At 43.3% G+C, this 13,205-nt stretch overlaps 1 protein-coding gene across 2 annotated transcripts in view; it reads right to left on the bottom strand.

The window, feature by feature from the left end:
- The window catches only part of dlgap3 (discs, large (Drosophila) homolog-associated protein 3), a 115,304-nt gene extending 103,163 nt beyond the window's left edge, over positions 1-12,141 (bottom strand). The window contains exon 1 of one of the 2 annotated variants that reach the window (XM_015348846.2): positions 11,412-12,141. The gene's annotated coding sequence lies outside the window, so the exon portion shown is untranslated. The remainder of the gene's footprint in view (positions 1-11,411) is intronic. The other variant, XM_015348845.2, reaches the window with a different exon arrangement.
- Positions 12,142-13,205: the final 1,064 nt, after the last annotated feature.

Here is a 13,205-nt window from a genome sequence, read left to right as displayed (position 1 = left end):
CTCAAGTGTACTGAAATCCAGAAAAGCATTAAAAAAGCATTGCATGTATGAGAAAACTGAGATGTCCAGAGCACTGGAGTTAACCAAATCACTTGCTTTCTGCTGAGCACTACTTCATGGGAAAAGTTAAGGGGTGTTGCTAAAAGGAATTGGCCTAAGCTTGCATGTGTCAGTTTGGTACAGTGTACTCTTCATGACTTCAAAATAGCAGCTGAAGGTGAAAAGAAAACATGCAGTAGTTTGGAACCAGCATTTATAATGGGACGCAGATGGTGCCACTGTCAAAGTTTGTCTTTTTTTCTGCAAGAGTGGCTCGGCAGCACTACTGATTAGAGGGCATATCTTCAGGAAAAAGTATTTTGATCATTTTCAAAAATGCTAGGGTTGTGGGAAAGAATGTTTTATGTAATAGATATGCCTGAATCCATTATCAAGTGGACTGAAAAAGCTGGGCTTTTGAATATCGTTTCAGCTCAGCTGAGTTCATGAATCACTTGGACATTTCCATTAAAATAAAATGTGTTCCTAGATGTAAATAAGATGATGGGGCATGTGTATACTGTTAGATGCCAAGGGCCCTGTCACACCTTCATTCCTTATTTCCATAACCTTTTACGGAAATGCTGAAGTACCTGAAAGAAGGAAAACCTGTCTGAGATCAAAACTAACCTGGTTAGAAAGTATAAGAATTTAGGCAACAACTGTGTGATGCATACCGGATACTCCTGTAATGGGTGAAAAAACAAAGGTTTAATTTCTCAGGAATGTGATGTAATATTTTTAATACAACAATGAAGTAAATTGTGGCATCTCGGGACATTGTCAGAAGCAGCAAAGGGGATTGTTATTGAAAATCCTGATTGGTACTATGGGACCTATTGTGTTTTTGGTTTAACATTTTGTGCTTTAAGTAGACTCGTCAAACTTTTAGTCAGCACATCAACTGCGATAATCATTTGTTCATTTTCCTGTTATTTTTCAGTAACATTAAGTAACATTAAGACCACTTCTTCTAAAGAAACAGGTAATCGAACGTGTTCAGGTTCCTAGAACTTCCAGTTTAATTATTAGGTATGTGTTGGTAGTGTTGTAATTTTTCCACCTTGTTAATGCTCTTTCAATTTTGCAATTACCACTTGACATTTACTTGTCGAGCTATACAGAGGCTTTTCAATAAGGATTTATTAAGCTATACTTAGGTCAGTGTGTTGTATGTTAAAATCGGAGTAAATGACACGAGATCAGTAATACCCTTTTTTATTACCTGGGATGTTTTTATTAATCCAATGGGAATGTTCTCACATCATCCTTTGTTAAGATTTATAGACTGCTCAGGCTTTCCAACATTGGCACCTTAGCCAGCTCGGCATCTCAGAATTCCACACTGGACGATTTCTGTGTGTATTGTTGTGTAGCTCCTTTTTTATAAAGTGGATTATTTTCAAAAAGGATTGTACCAAAGAACATATCTCTTGATTTTAAAGCATCGTGAAAAGACAACCAGGTGCTATTTATATGCTTTGACATTTTAAGGCAACTTTCCTGTATTGAAAGTTTCAGTGCTACACTGTATTTTTTATGTTGCAGGGCTAAACACAAAGTCCTTTTTCCACTCCTGTTAAAGGGTCAAAGAACTGATGGTGAGGGTTTGCATTTGTCTGAGTAAAGTTATTATAGTTAGTTTTTTACAGCAAAACAAATTAATTGATCCTTTGCATGTGAATTATCTAAGAACTAACACAGGTGCACTGTCTGCTTGAGCTAGGGCTGCACTGGACTGAACATTTCAGTTACAGAAGGTAGACAAGAGTTTGTCAGCCAGGGCCACATTGTCAAAGCATCTGTGAACCTCCTGTTTTCCCATCCCCAACCTGATTAAATAGGTTCCATAGCCACTGTGACAGCTTGACAGATTGAGGGGAGAAACCAGTGTCTTGATTAAAAACACAGCTCAATTTAAAGGCATGCTGTTCCTATTCAAGCGCCCTTCATGGACTGACAAAGTAGCAGGACATCTGGGGCCAAGTGGACTGATCTCTTGCCTGGGCGCAGGGGAAGAGGAGCTGGGATCAGCACATTAAACCAGATACCCTCTCTGTATGTGGAGTCCCATCCCCCTTCACTTCCTTTCATTTCTTCGCCTCTTTACCCTTTTGATCACGCCTTCATTTATTCTGTCCGTCTCTCTCGCTCTTTCTCTCAGAATAAGATGCCGAAGATAAGAAAACTGCTGTCAGTTTTAACACCATTTAACAGACCTGCAAACAGGCTTAAGTCATGAGCTTTGCAGAACTCAAAGCCTCTGTTTTTCTTCTTGAAGGTTACAGAGTGTAGATAGTCAGGCTCTAAATAATTCACTTGCACTCATCTGAGCAAAGCAACTGATATGACAACATTGCAGGAGTTTTCATTTTCCACATCTCCACTGATTACATCTATTAGCAATAGCAAATGCGTAGCTAACACTTTTTGGAGTCCACTGAACATCGTCATATTGATTGAAATAGAATCATACTTGCACACTCATTAGCTTGTCATGAAGCCAGTACTTTTCTGTATAAAATACACTTTCATACCTACAGACCCCTCAGCTTTTACTGAAAAGTAAAAGGACCCTTTCACAGTGCTAAGTGTGAGTTTCCAAGTGTGCAAGCTTGTGCACAACTGCTTTTTCAGGAGCTGACAGGTGTTTGAAACTGTTTCATGTGTAGTCAAGAAATAAACTCTGAAACATTCTGTTATTCCAACCTGAGTGAGGAGGCCTTCTCAGAAGCATTATGAAGCCAATACAACCCAATAGTGCACAAGCAGTACAGGAGGGGAACTGTAATTATCCCCCTGTCCCTGCATGTGATATGCCTGACCTGTCATGTTCTCTTTATCCACAATGGGAAATCCATTGCAGACTAATCCACTGTTTTACTGGTCTTGCAATTCAAGTCCCATATCATAGTCTGTCTACAATGCAATAAGCAGCAATGGATATGCAGCGTAAAATGTGTGTGATATGCTTGTGGTTAAAGAGCAGCATGCTCTTAACTGCTCATAGGTGTAGTCTGAGCCACTCAGATGACAGCTGTCAGTCTCTTCCTTGCACTCATTCCCTCTAGTTTTCAACATAAAAAGTAATGGATGTCATCACTGGAATTATAAGATAAAGTTAATACTTTTGCTAGCCTATACAAGTCTTGCACCCAGGAAATACAGGTCTTTCGTGTATTTCTCTCGCATCCCCCCACCTTACAGCAAACTCCCTGCCTCAATCTTCACAATAGTGAGGGGGGAGGGTTTGAGCAGCCTATCCAGCCTCAGACTGGCTGCCATTCTCTCACCAAATACTTTTTACGTATTTATCTTCCTCTTGCATTCATTAGGATCTAACCAAGCTACTGAACTGAAAATTCTGCTAACTGATTATGATAATATATCACTGTCTGCTCACATTTGGTTTATTTATTAATGCATAGAACCACTACTTCCAGCATCCTGAAAGAAACCTCTTCCTTTTACAAAGACACTTTTTTCAGCCTGTTAAAGTCCTACCTCAAATAAAAAAGGAGGTTTAAAAACAACCCTCTGTATAGGAATACACTTCCTATCCTTCTGATACATATATTACTTTTACTGATTTGCTGTCAGGGATAAAATATCAGACTCACTACCTGGTGATACACACCTGGCCAGAGGTAACAGAGTCAGGCCTATCTGTACTTTCAACTCAATGTCAGGAGCACATACACTAGGGCACCTTTGTGGGGAAGACTGAATCTCAGCCTCCAGAATCACTTGCCTTACAAAGTCCCGTCCTAGAAAGACACAGCAGAACCTCTGAAAACTGATACTGGTTCAGAATCGTATCTTCAGGGGATAGGTGAAGGAATTAAGCAATGATTTGTTATTTAAGCCACTGAAATGCTTGTTGCCCTACTGGGAGCACCTATCATTACTTAGGGATTCAAAAACTGTGGCACAATTTATTTGTGTTTGTGAAGGTGCTAAAAGAAATGCAGCGCATGCAGTTCTGCTGGAACAAGGTCCAGAAAGCCCAGACGCCCTTAACCACTACTGTTAAGATTCCAACTAGTGCTTTATGTTTCAGGGCACAATACTGGGTGAGAAGAAACTGTTACATCCCCCGTGACAGAGCAGTGGGTTAAAACTTACACACTTATGATGAAGATCAATTACATTTCCTATGGAAAAAAAGATCGTCTGGTATAAACTTTTGACATCCAAGGCTCAAATCTCTATCCTCATGTCAAGAAGCTGTTATTCATTGATGCTTGAAAATAGCTGCAGAGACAGCTCAGTGTTGATGTCCTTATGAAATTTCTTTATTGGTTTCCTGGCTTTGAGACATAATAGCTCGTGTCTGCAGTTTGCCGTTCTTATATCCAGAGAAAAGAAGTGTGGGAAGGGAAGCCTTGGACTCTGTGATGGACACTGGCCCTTGTGAAAGTGTAATAAACAATAAGCTGGAAGAGCATGAAGGAGGGAAGTCTGTGGGGGTCCTGCAGTGTTCAGAGATGCACACCTGACAAGTGCCGTCCCCCTGATGGGGAAACAGGCACAAGCAGGAAACCGCCTTGTCAGCAAATCCATCAGCTGAATGGAGTACTGGGACAGGAATCTTGGCATCCAAAGACAATGAGATGGGACTCGTCCAGTTCTGTTTTTGGGGCTGCGCAGGAGCTGCCTTTAAAGCTCCCACCCCTGTGCATCAGTAGTAGAGCAGGCCCTCTGTGTCTTCCTTGCTTTTAGGAGCTCAGGGTTTGGTATTGTCTGGCATCTGCTTTGGTCACCTTGCCCGCATTGCGTTCCAGTCACCCATCCCTGTACAGTACTTGCACTGTTTTAAACTGACGTGCTGCTCTGCAGCGCTCCATGTGATCAAGGCAGAGCGCTGCTGTAACCACTGATTTCCCCAATGGCTCCTTTTCGGTGTACAAAGAAGTCTCTACTATCAGTTTCCTGTCCGCTTCCATCACGATCATCTCTGGAACAAGCTGGTCTCGTTCACTTTTGTCTCATCTGTATACATACATGTATTGATGTAGCTTGTATTCATATCATGAGTCATTCCTGATGAAGGTTTGTCAAGCTGTATTGACAAAAATCATATTTGCATATTTCACAATGCCTTGGATCACAGCTTAGGTTTGTGTAGGTACAGCATCATTTAAAAAAAATCTATTAAGTACAATTATTTAATTAATCCAAATAATAATTTCAAGGAAGTGGTATTCTAGTCGGCTTGTTTTACATCTGTCCTTCATCTCTGATCTCCAGGAACCCTGCTAGACACTCTGATAGGTCAGGTTACAATTCAAGAACCAAGTCTCCTGCTTGAGCTGCTTCATGTAGTCACATTTCCTGTGGATTTGGGGTGTCACTTACAGGAGACGTGATTTATGATATTATTTCTTTATATGTATATGTCTCCCCCCCCTGAAGTGCTGGGGTTGGTTTTCAAATCACAAGGACGAGCATGGCTCAGCTAGTGCTTTGCTGCGGTGCTCTCCGCTTTCATTCAATAATTCAGCATTAGAGCACCATTGGCGAGCCATTATAAATTAAAACCAGTGAGCAGTCATCTCCCGAAATGATGCTGTAATGACGGCGCTGACCTAGTACCCACACATACACATAAATATGGAATAATTAGATAAGCAGGACGTAAAGAGAACAGGAAAAGAAAGATTAAAGAAAATTACACCACTTCTATTCTTTGCATGCTGCTGCTTTTCTTCCCTGTCATTCACAATCTTAGTCATCCTCCCTCTTTCCCAAACGCACTTCGCCCTTTCATCCCCTCTCTCTCTCTCTCTCTCTCCAACCCTATCCCCCTTTCCTCCTCCTCCTCTTTACCCTTAGCATTAAATGTGCAGCACGGGGCTGTGGATGATGAACCCAGCAAAACAGGAGAGCTTCCCTGGCAACAGCTGTACGACAACTGCGCTCAGATAGGCGTTTGGGGACACGCGGGCCCGCAGAAACCAGAGCACCCAGGGAGGAAGGCAGCTCCTGCGGTAACCGAGAGGCAGAAGAGGAGAGAAAACCTTTCATCTCTACGCACTAGACTCTCCTGTGAAGACAACGCGGGCAATGAAATCATTTGGATGAAATCTCTCTGTGCTATCAGGATGCTCCTGGTTTCCCCTCTTTCACAGGGTTTTTGTTTTTGCAATGCCGGAGCAAGGAATCATTTGAGGATTCAAAACAAAGACTTTGGGAATAAAAGTGAGATAATGGGGTTTATGCTGGGACCCAGTGGTATCTATCAGATTAGCATCTCAGAGCCTTTATGAACAGACAATAAAACGCCTCCAGGAAGCCTAGACCATTTGCAGGAAAAGCTCCAGGCTCAGCTGTTCTTTATCAGTTTTGTGTGAAAGCGGGGCTCAGTACCTAAGATTATCTGCAACAACTTTCCAAATATGCAAACAAAAAGAGGTAATTTTAACCATTACCTTCACTTTGGATTTCCAGATTGGAGTTTGACCTCTGCAAAGTCGAAATGTTGAACTCACTGCCCAGTCTCTCTCTCCAGAGGAAGGAGAAGTGTTGTCTAAAGTTTATCCACTTAGACTGTTAGAACAGAGCTCTGTTTTTCACTTTTCTTTTCCTAAGAGGGAAAGTAACCCCACACCAGTTTTTTTGTAAATTCACCTTCAGGGAAGATATTACAAACCCTTGTTACTGTCTGATATAAATCCACATATACTTAAAAAATTAACAAGTTGTTTGTCCTATATGGAAACAGCCATATGTATTGTACAATCTTCTGAAATACTGTATTACCTAGTCATGGTTAGGTAGCCACGAATACGTAGTGCTTTAAGTTTTTTCTATAACCACAATTCCGTTCTCTATAGTCAGTGATATTGATGTGACTAAAACTGCATGCGTTTTTAGATTTATCAAGATATTTGCCATTAAACACCAATCTTTAACATTTGTAAAATTGGTAAACCTTCGCCTTTTACTATCTGTTGCTAATAAAATACCAATCCACACTGTATAAAAAGCACAGAGCTAATTACATTTCATTGAGCACGACGTCTGTGTTTTAAAAAGCTATATGAAAACAGAACAACTCATTTTATCACATACTGTACAGTACAATAAACCAGGACTGTGAATCGCAGCTTATGGGAAAAGCAACACCAGGATTCATTCTTTCAGATTTCTATCCCAGATGATACAAGGCGGAAATTTCCAATAATTTGTTGCTCTCGGGGATGGATGTGAGAGCGAAGGGACCTCTCACCTCTGGAGATTGCCTACAATCACAGTGCACAGTGTGAGAATGAATCATCCCTATTAGGTCGGAGCAGTGGAAATGGATGCAGGTGTATCAGCAATTTGTTTACGGGCTACATTCTCACCCTCACTATCCCGGGCAAAAGAAGCCTCACTCAGCTTCACACCCTGGGACTCAGCCCCATTAGCACCAACAGAACAACCCCATTCCTCCAGGCAGGGCAGCAGCCTCTGAACACATTGGGACAAACCCCAGAGCATCCCCTGTGCTAACTGTGGGAGAAACGGGGACAGTTACGCTCCTTTCCCAGGCTGAAGAGTTTGGAGACCTTAGCTTCACCATCAGTGCTATTCCCAAATGAGACCCGATTTCACGTTCTCTTAACCCTTTTGTGTACCTGCTCATCTTTGTGGTGAAGACAATAATATTTGACTGCATGGCTCTTTAAGTCCTGATGAGATTTTGTGGGTTTTAAATTTAATACTGTGGTTCTTCAAAGCCTCAGAAACTGAAATGAACTTTTTGGAGAGACAGCCTAATGGTAACAGAGGCTTCGAAACAGGAGCGAGACAGAGCACTCGGTTTTTAAGGGTGTCACCTGACTTTGGATATTTACACATTTTAACCAGCTGTGAACATAAGGTGTGGGTTTCTGTGTGCTGAAGGAATGAGAGAGAGAATGAAGGGGGTCACTCTAGACATTTGTACCTACAGTTTGAGCCAGTCACTTCTGCGTTTTAAGTGTCATGTTTCCAAGATTGCTGCAAATGGACCAAATGAAGAGACCACAGGAATTTCTGTATAGCATTGATGGTATTGATTGGATGCACTTTCCTCTTCAGCTGTGCTCCTTTGTGACCTGCTATGCATACAAACCCTGCATTCCATGTGACTCACCAAATGGAGACATTTAAAGAAGCAACCCAGAGCTGTTAATTGACTAGAACCAGGCAGTTTTAATCTGTTGAAGATACTGTAGCAAGCTGGTGTCACTATATTGGTAAAGTTGGGAAACTTTCTTTGTATTGTTTGGCAATAACAATCATTTGCATTGTGCATATGCAAACCTATTGCACACAGCAGTGTAGATTTTGTGATGCATGCACACATACCTCATCCAGTCAAAATATGAGGCATTAGACTTGATTTTGATTTAAAAAAAAGTTACTGTCCAAACACAGAATAGCTTTGCACCCATGGATACCATTTTAGATTTTTGGGTAGAATATTGCTCACCTAGAATACATGAGTGCTAATTGAAAACCATGCTTTTCTGTACAAAGGTCAGTGCGATCACTAAGCACCTGAACAATGTCTTCAGGGATGCTTGATGAAACATTGTCAAAGGGCCATGGGTATGGAAATGAATAACAGCGCATTCTGGATACATACCAAATGGCTCATCTGACATTTCTGAGAAAATATTTTCCTGTTATATTTTAATTGTGAGAAATTAAATAAAAAAAAAACAGCAGTCATAGCCTCTAGCCCCTCAGCTCAGGACTGCCTTGAATGGAAGCGCTTATGATTTAATAAAAAATGCTCTGGGAACACATGCACAACCTTCAAAGCATTTTGCTTCAGTACAATAATTTGCTTTATTTTCCTATTATATTGTCCCATCTTAATTGTCATTTCAATCCTTTCTATAATTACATTCAGCAAATTAAGAGCAGTTCTGCTCCAGAGCAAAAAGCTTTGAAAACCTGTCTGCTAGCGCAGATTCCGTTTTGTTTAAAGTCTGTCTTTCAATGCATCAGCCTGAAAATGAAGCTACAGTATCTCGTTAAGGGGCGTGCTGGCAGCCTGCAGACATCAACACGGTCACTCTTGACAGAATGTCTGCTTTGAACTACAGGAGGACGATGCTGAGACGGGGATCTTAAGGCTCTGCACCGAAGCCTCCTGTTCAAAATACAGGCCCCAGTGAAGAAGAAGGCGAACTGCACTGCTTGATGCTTGCTACAGTCGGTGAAGAGGTCTTGAAGTGGACTTTCGAATTCGCCACGAACACAAGTCCCTCGCTCGGTAACCTTCTCCTTCAGCGTTACCAAATGCACTCTGGATGTGAGTTCAAGATCCGAGCTAGGCAAACCGCGGCAAGGTCTGTGGCGTCACGTGCCATGTAACGGCGTAAAAATGACACCATCACACCCACCTCCGGGCGCGCATCAGACTGTATTTCGACAGCATGCGAGAGGTCCACGTTCTTTCTCCGCATTAAGAAAGCTTTAGATCATGCGCTGCAAATAAATACACTGAAAGAAGGTCCAAAAAAACCAACAACAATCATGACATTTTAGACACAGGAGCAGAGCTGCGAACAATCCGAACTTCTGCACCAGGATTCGTTGTGTGTAATAAAAAAAAAAACAACAACCTCTGAATCGATACTGATTCCAGTTCGTCACCCTACTTTCTCTGGCTTGGGTGGATGGCACACTGCGTTATACCGCTTTGTGTGTAGTAACCCGCAAAAACACAACCATTCTGATCTAGCTATGTTTTATTTTCTATTTGCTAACACCTTAGGATTAGTTTATTTTCTTCACCATCCGAAAGCCAAAAAAAAAAATCACTGCTGTGTGTTATGGTTCACCCCCGGGACCGACGAGCCGTTTGACTCAGCGGTGTGCTGCTACACGGTTGAGAAATTTATCCAATGGAAACTTGTACCACAAATGAACAGCTTTGTCAAAGCCAGTGCTACTGTACAGTCTCCCACCAGTACAGTAGGATACACACAGCCGTGAAATACAGCTCACAGTCCCGGAGAAATGCCCTGGCGACTTCACACCCAATCCGCGGTGGCAACTGTTTTAATAATAATAATTGCTTACACTTATATAGCGCTTTTCTGGCCACTCCACTCAAAGCGCTTTACAGGTAACGGGGACTCCCTTTTCCCCTTGAATGTATTTAAATAAATACAGTCCGACATACGATAGCGAGACAGAACTGCAGTTCGGATGTCTCATAAATAACAGCATTAATGTTACAGAAATGTAACACATACAACAACAACACAACTCTAGTATTTCCAATAGTAGAAATAGTAGAATGAGTATCGCACTGTGGAAGGTCTGTATTACTCTCAACACGTGTGAACTACCGTCCCTCGTGTACTGTACCACACACGGAGGGACCGCCGAGGGGCTCTGGGAGAATCCCTGTGGTTCACCGGTAACGCGAAGAAGGCGTGCCGGGGACAGGACTCGGTTATCCTCAAGACTTCGTTTCTGCCTGGTTAAAACTGACCGGGCAGGAAGCTCAGTAATTAAGTGCGTGTCAATGTCATCCTCCTCAAGTTTGGGAACAGGTCAAACCCCCCTGTGTCTTAAACACTCCACAGATCAAAAGTGGAAGAAAAAGCGCGGCCGTGGTTATAAAAGTCACCCCGCGCATTTACGGACTACACATTACAGCAAACACCTACAGCCACCTTCAATCTGCACGGATGTGCTGGCACGCGGTGGAAACCCGTTTTCGTCTATTTTTTTTTATCTCTTTACTCCAGAGATGTTAGCCGGATTTACCGTCGTTGGAAGAACTTAAGCAGTTTAACAAATCCCTCACTAAAAACGTCCCCGCTTTGCTGCAGTGCTCCCAGTGTCTAATTGAACCTTTACACGACTGCTTAGAAATAAGACGTTTCGCAGCACGACACGCGCACTACAAGACTTCCTCGGAGGCATTCCGACACGATCAGCAAACCTCGAGTAGCCTTTGAGCCCAGTGACCTGAGCAACACATTTGACATACAGTATCCGTCCATCGCAGTACCAGCTATTATCATTGCGATAACTAGTACAGTAGTTCACAAGTGCCTCTATCCATGTACTGTACTCTACGTGTGGTGATGATACTGTGCTGGGGGGTTTTCACAGCAGCGAGAAGAGAAGTTTACTCTACTGTTAATTGCAGAAGCAGGGGAAGGCACCTTGTCTGCTAGCACAGCAACCCAGACAGAGTGACAAGGATTACTTTTCGGTATCTGTAGCCGCGCAGCACAACGCGGACCTTGCTTGCTCTTTGTCACTCACTGTAAACGCGAAAGAAACACACGGGAGTTGTGACTGGAGTTGACAGACTACTTCGACAGGTGACCCCCAGGTCGGGGGCCAATTTCACCCTGCTGCAGCCTTACCTTCCTCGGGGACCTCTCGAAGAGCATCCTCTGAAGTGCACGTATTCCTCTGACACACGAGCCTCGGTGGAGTCGCCAGGTAAATAAACAAATCCCGCAGAGCTCGGCTCTCAGCCCAGACACCCTCAACACCGCTCTTGAGTTGTGGTCGCCTTTCGCCCGCACACCGGCTCCCCAGTTCTAACACTGCTGCAGTCCTATTGGCTCTCATGAGTTCCACTACAGGCTCCTATCCCCCGGCTCGGGGCAGGGCAAAAACACGGAGCTGGATCTGCAGTCCCCGGCGCTGGATATCCGTCTATCGTCAATAATCCATTAATTCCGCGATGATGGTGAATGATGGACTGTGGATTTCTACTCTTTCTTTTCTTCCAATTCTCTCTCCAGACACGGGCAGCCAGATAAGCGCTTACATGTATTGGCTGCGACACACCGCCAGCCCTCCAGATCGAGAGAATGTAATCTAGATCACAATGCGATTTTCCAATTCAATAATGTCTTGTAACTCCAGAGTTTATCTCCCCTTTCGTCTTCCCGAGCACTTTAGACTTCAGGAGCTGCAGGAGGTTATCGCCTGGTTTTGGAACGGGCGCATTTCAGGATCGAGTCTTTTTTTCCCCCAGGAAAAAAAAAGTTGCTTTGGGCCGGTGCATTTAAAAACGCGCATCAGGGATTTCATAGCGCCTCCAACAACAGGTGAGCTCCACGGAAGTGCCCCATGAGGCGGAGAAGTGACACGGGACAAGTGATTGAACACCAGGATTTATTGCCGGACTTCAGCTGGCTTCAGGCAGCGGTTTGTTCAAACATCCGTGAGCAATCACTGAGGAGGTAGTCAGCAGGTCACGTGTAGAGCCGTACCACCACACGTAGCTTATCGCCGGACTTCACAGCTCGAGGCTGTGTTCATTAGATTTGGAGACAGTGCGCGACGATCATTTTAGATTCAATACAGAACCGAATTAATCCACCAGTTCGATCCGCCCGTGCAGACTGGTGATCAAGTTTGAGAGCAACTACTGGAGAGGATTCTTGCTCTTAGCCAATGGAAACTCGCTATCAATCAGAACGTTTGTAATTTGCTGGGGCCGTTTATACAGACAATTAATGATTTAACCAGGCCTACGACAATACAGACGTGTATACATGTGCAGCAATTCACTGGTACAGACCATAACACAGATCTATAACTTAATAATGATTAAATGTTAGCTAATTAAAAGAAGAGATTATTTTTTCAATGCTTTTGGCTTCCTCGGAAGGTTGTGTCAGCTAGGAGGCAGTGATGGAGGCCATCAGTACTGAATCCTTGCTGGTTGAGGAAACAAAGGGAAATCAGAGCTAATTGGAGCACAAACAGTTCTGTAGTGGCAGGGGGGTAGGCCTACGTTGGGTAATTGCTCTGATAATTGTTAATCGGAGTGGGGGATAGGGTAGCCCTGGTGAGGCATGCCTACAGCACTCCTGCAGTTAACCACGAGCCGTTTGGTGACATACAGTAGAGCACGTGCGCCTCTGCATTGCAACTCATTGAAATTCACCACTGCAGGAAGTCCTTACGGTGCCGATACACACACATTTCTGAATAATAAATAGGCGGAGGGAACTTTCCACTTATTGAAATTGGTATACGATCTTCTGATCTCGTTTTCTCAGAAGCAGGGGGACCTTCCAGTGGTCCGACGTCCTCAGTTCCACAGTTGGGGAATCAGCACGGAGACAGGTGACTGTAAATGACGTGTGAAGTCTTGCACCGCAGCTGTAAAATGAGCGAGCAACACGGTAACGAGGCAC

Source organism: Lepisosteus oculatus, chromosome 11, assembly GCF_040954835.1.
Source record: "Lepisosteus oculatus isolate fLepOcu1 chromosome 11, fLepOcu1.hap2, whole genome shotgun sequence".
Lineage (NCBI taxonomy): Eukaryota > Metazoa > Chordata > Actinopteri > Semionotiformes > Lepisosteidae > Lepisosteus > Lepisosteus oculatus.
Note: the sequence above shows the minus strand (reverse complement) of the source record. Positions and strands in the feature narration are given on the sequence as shown.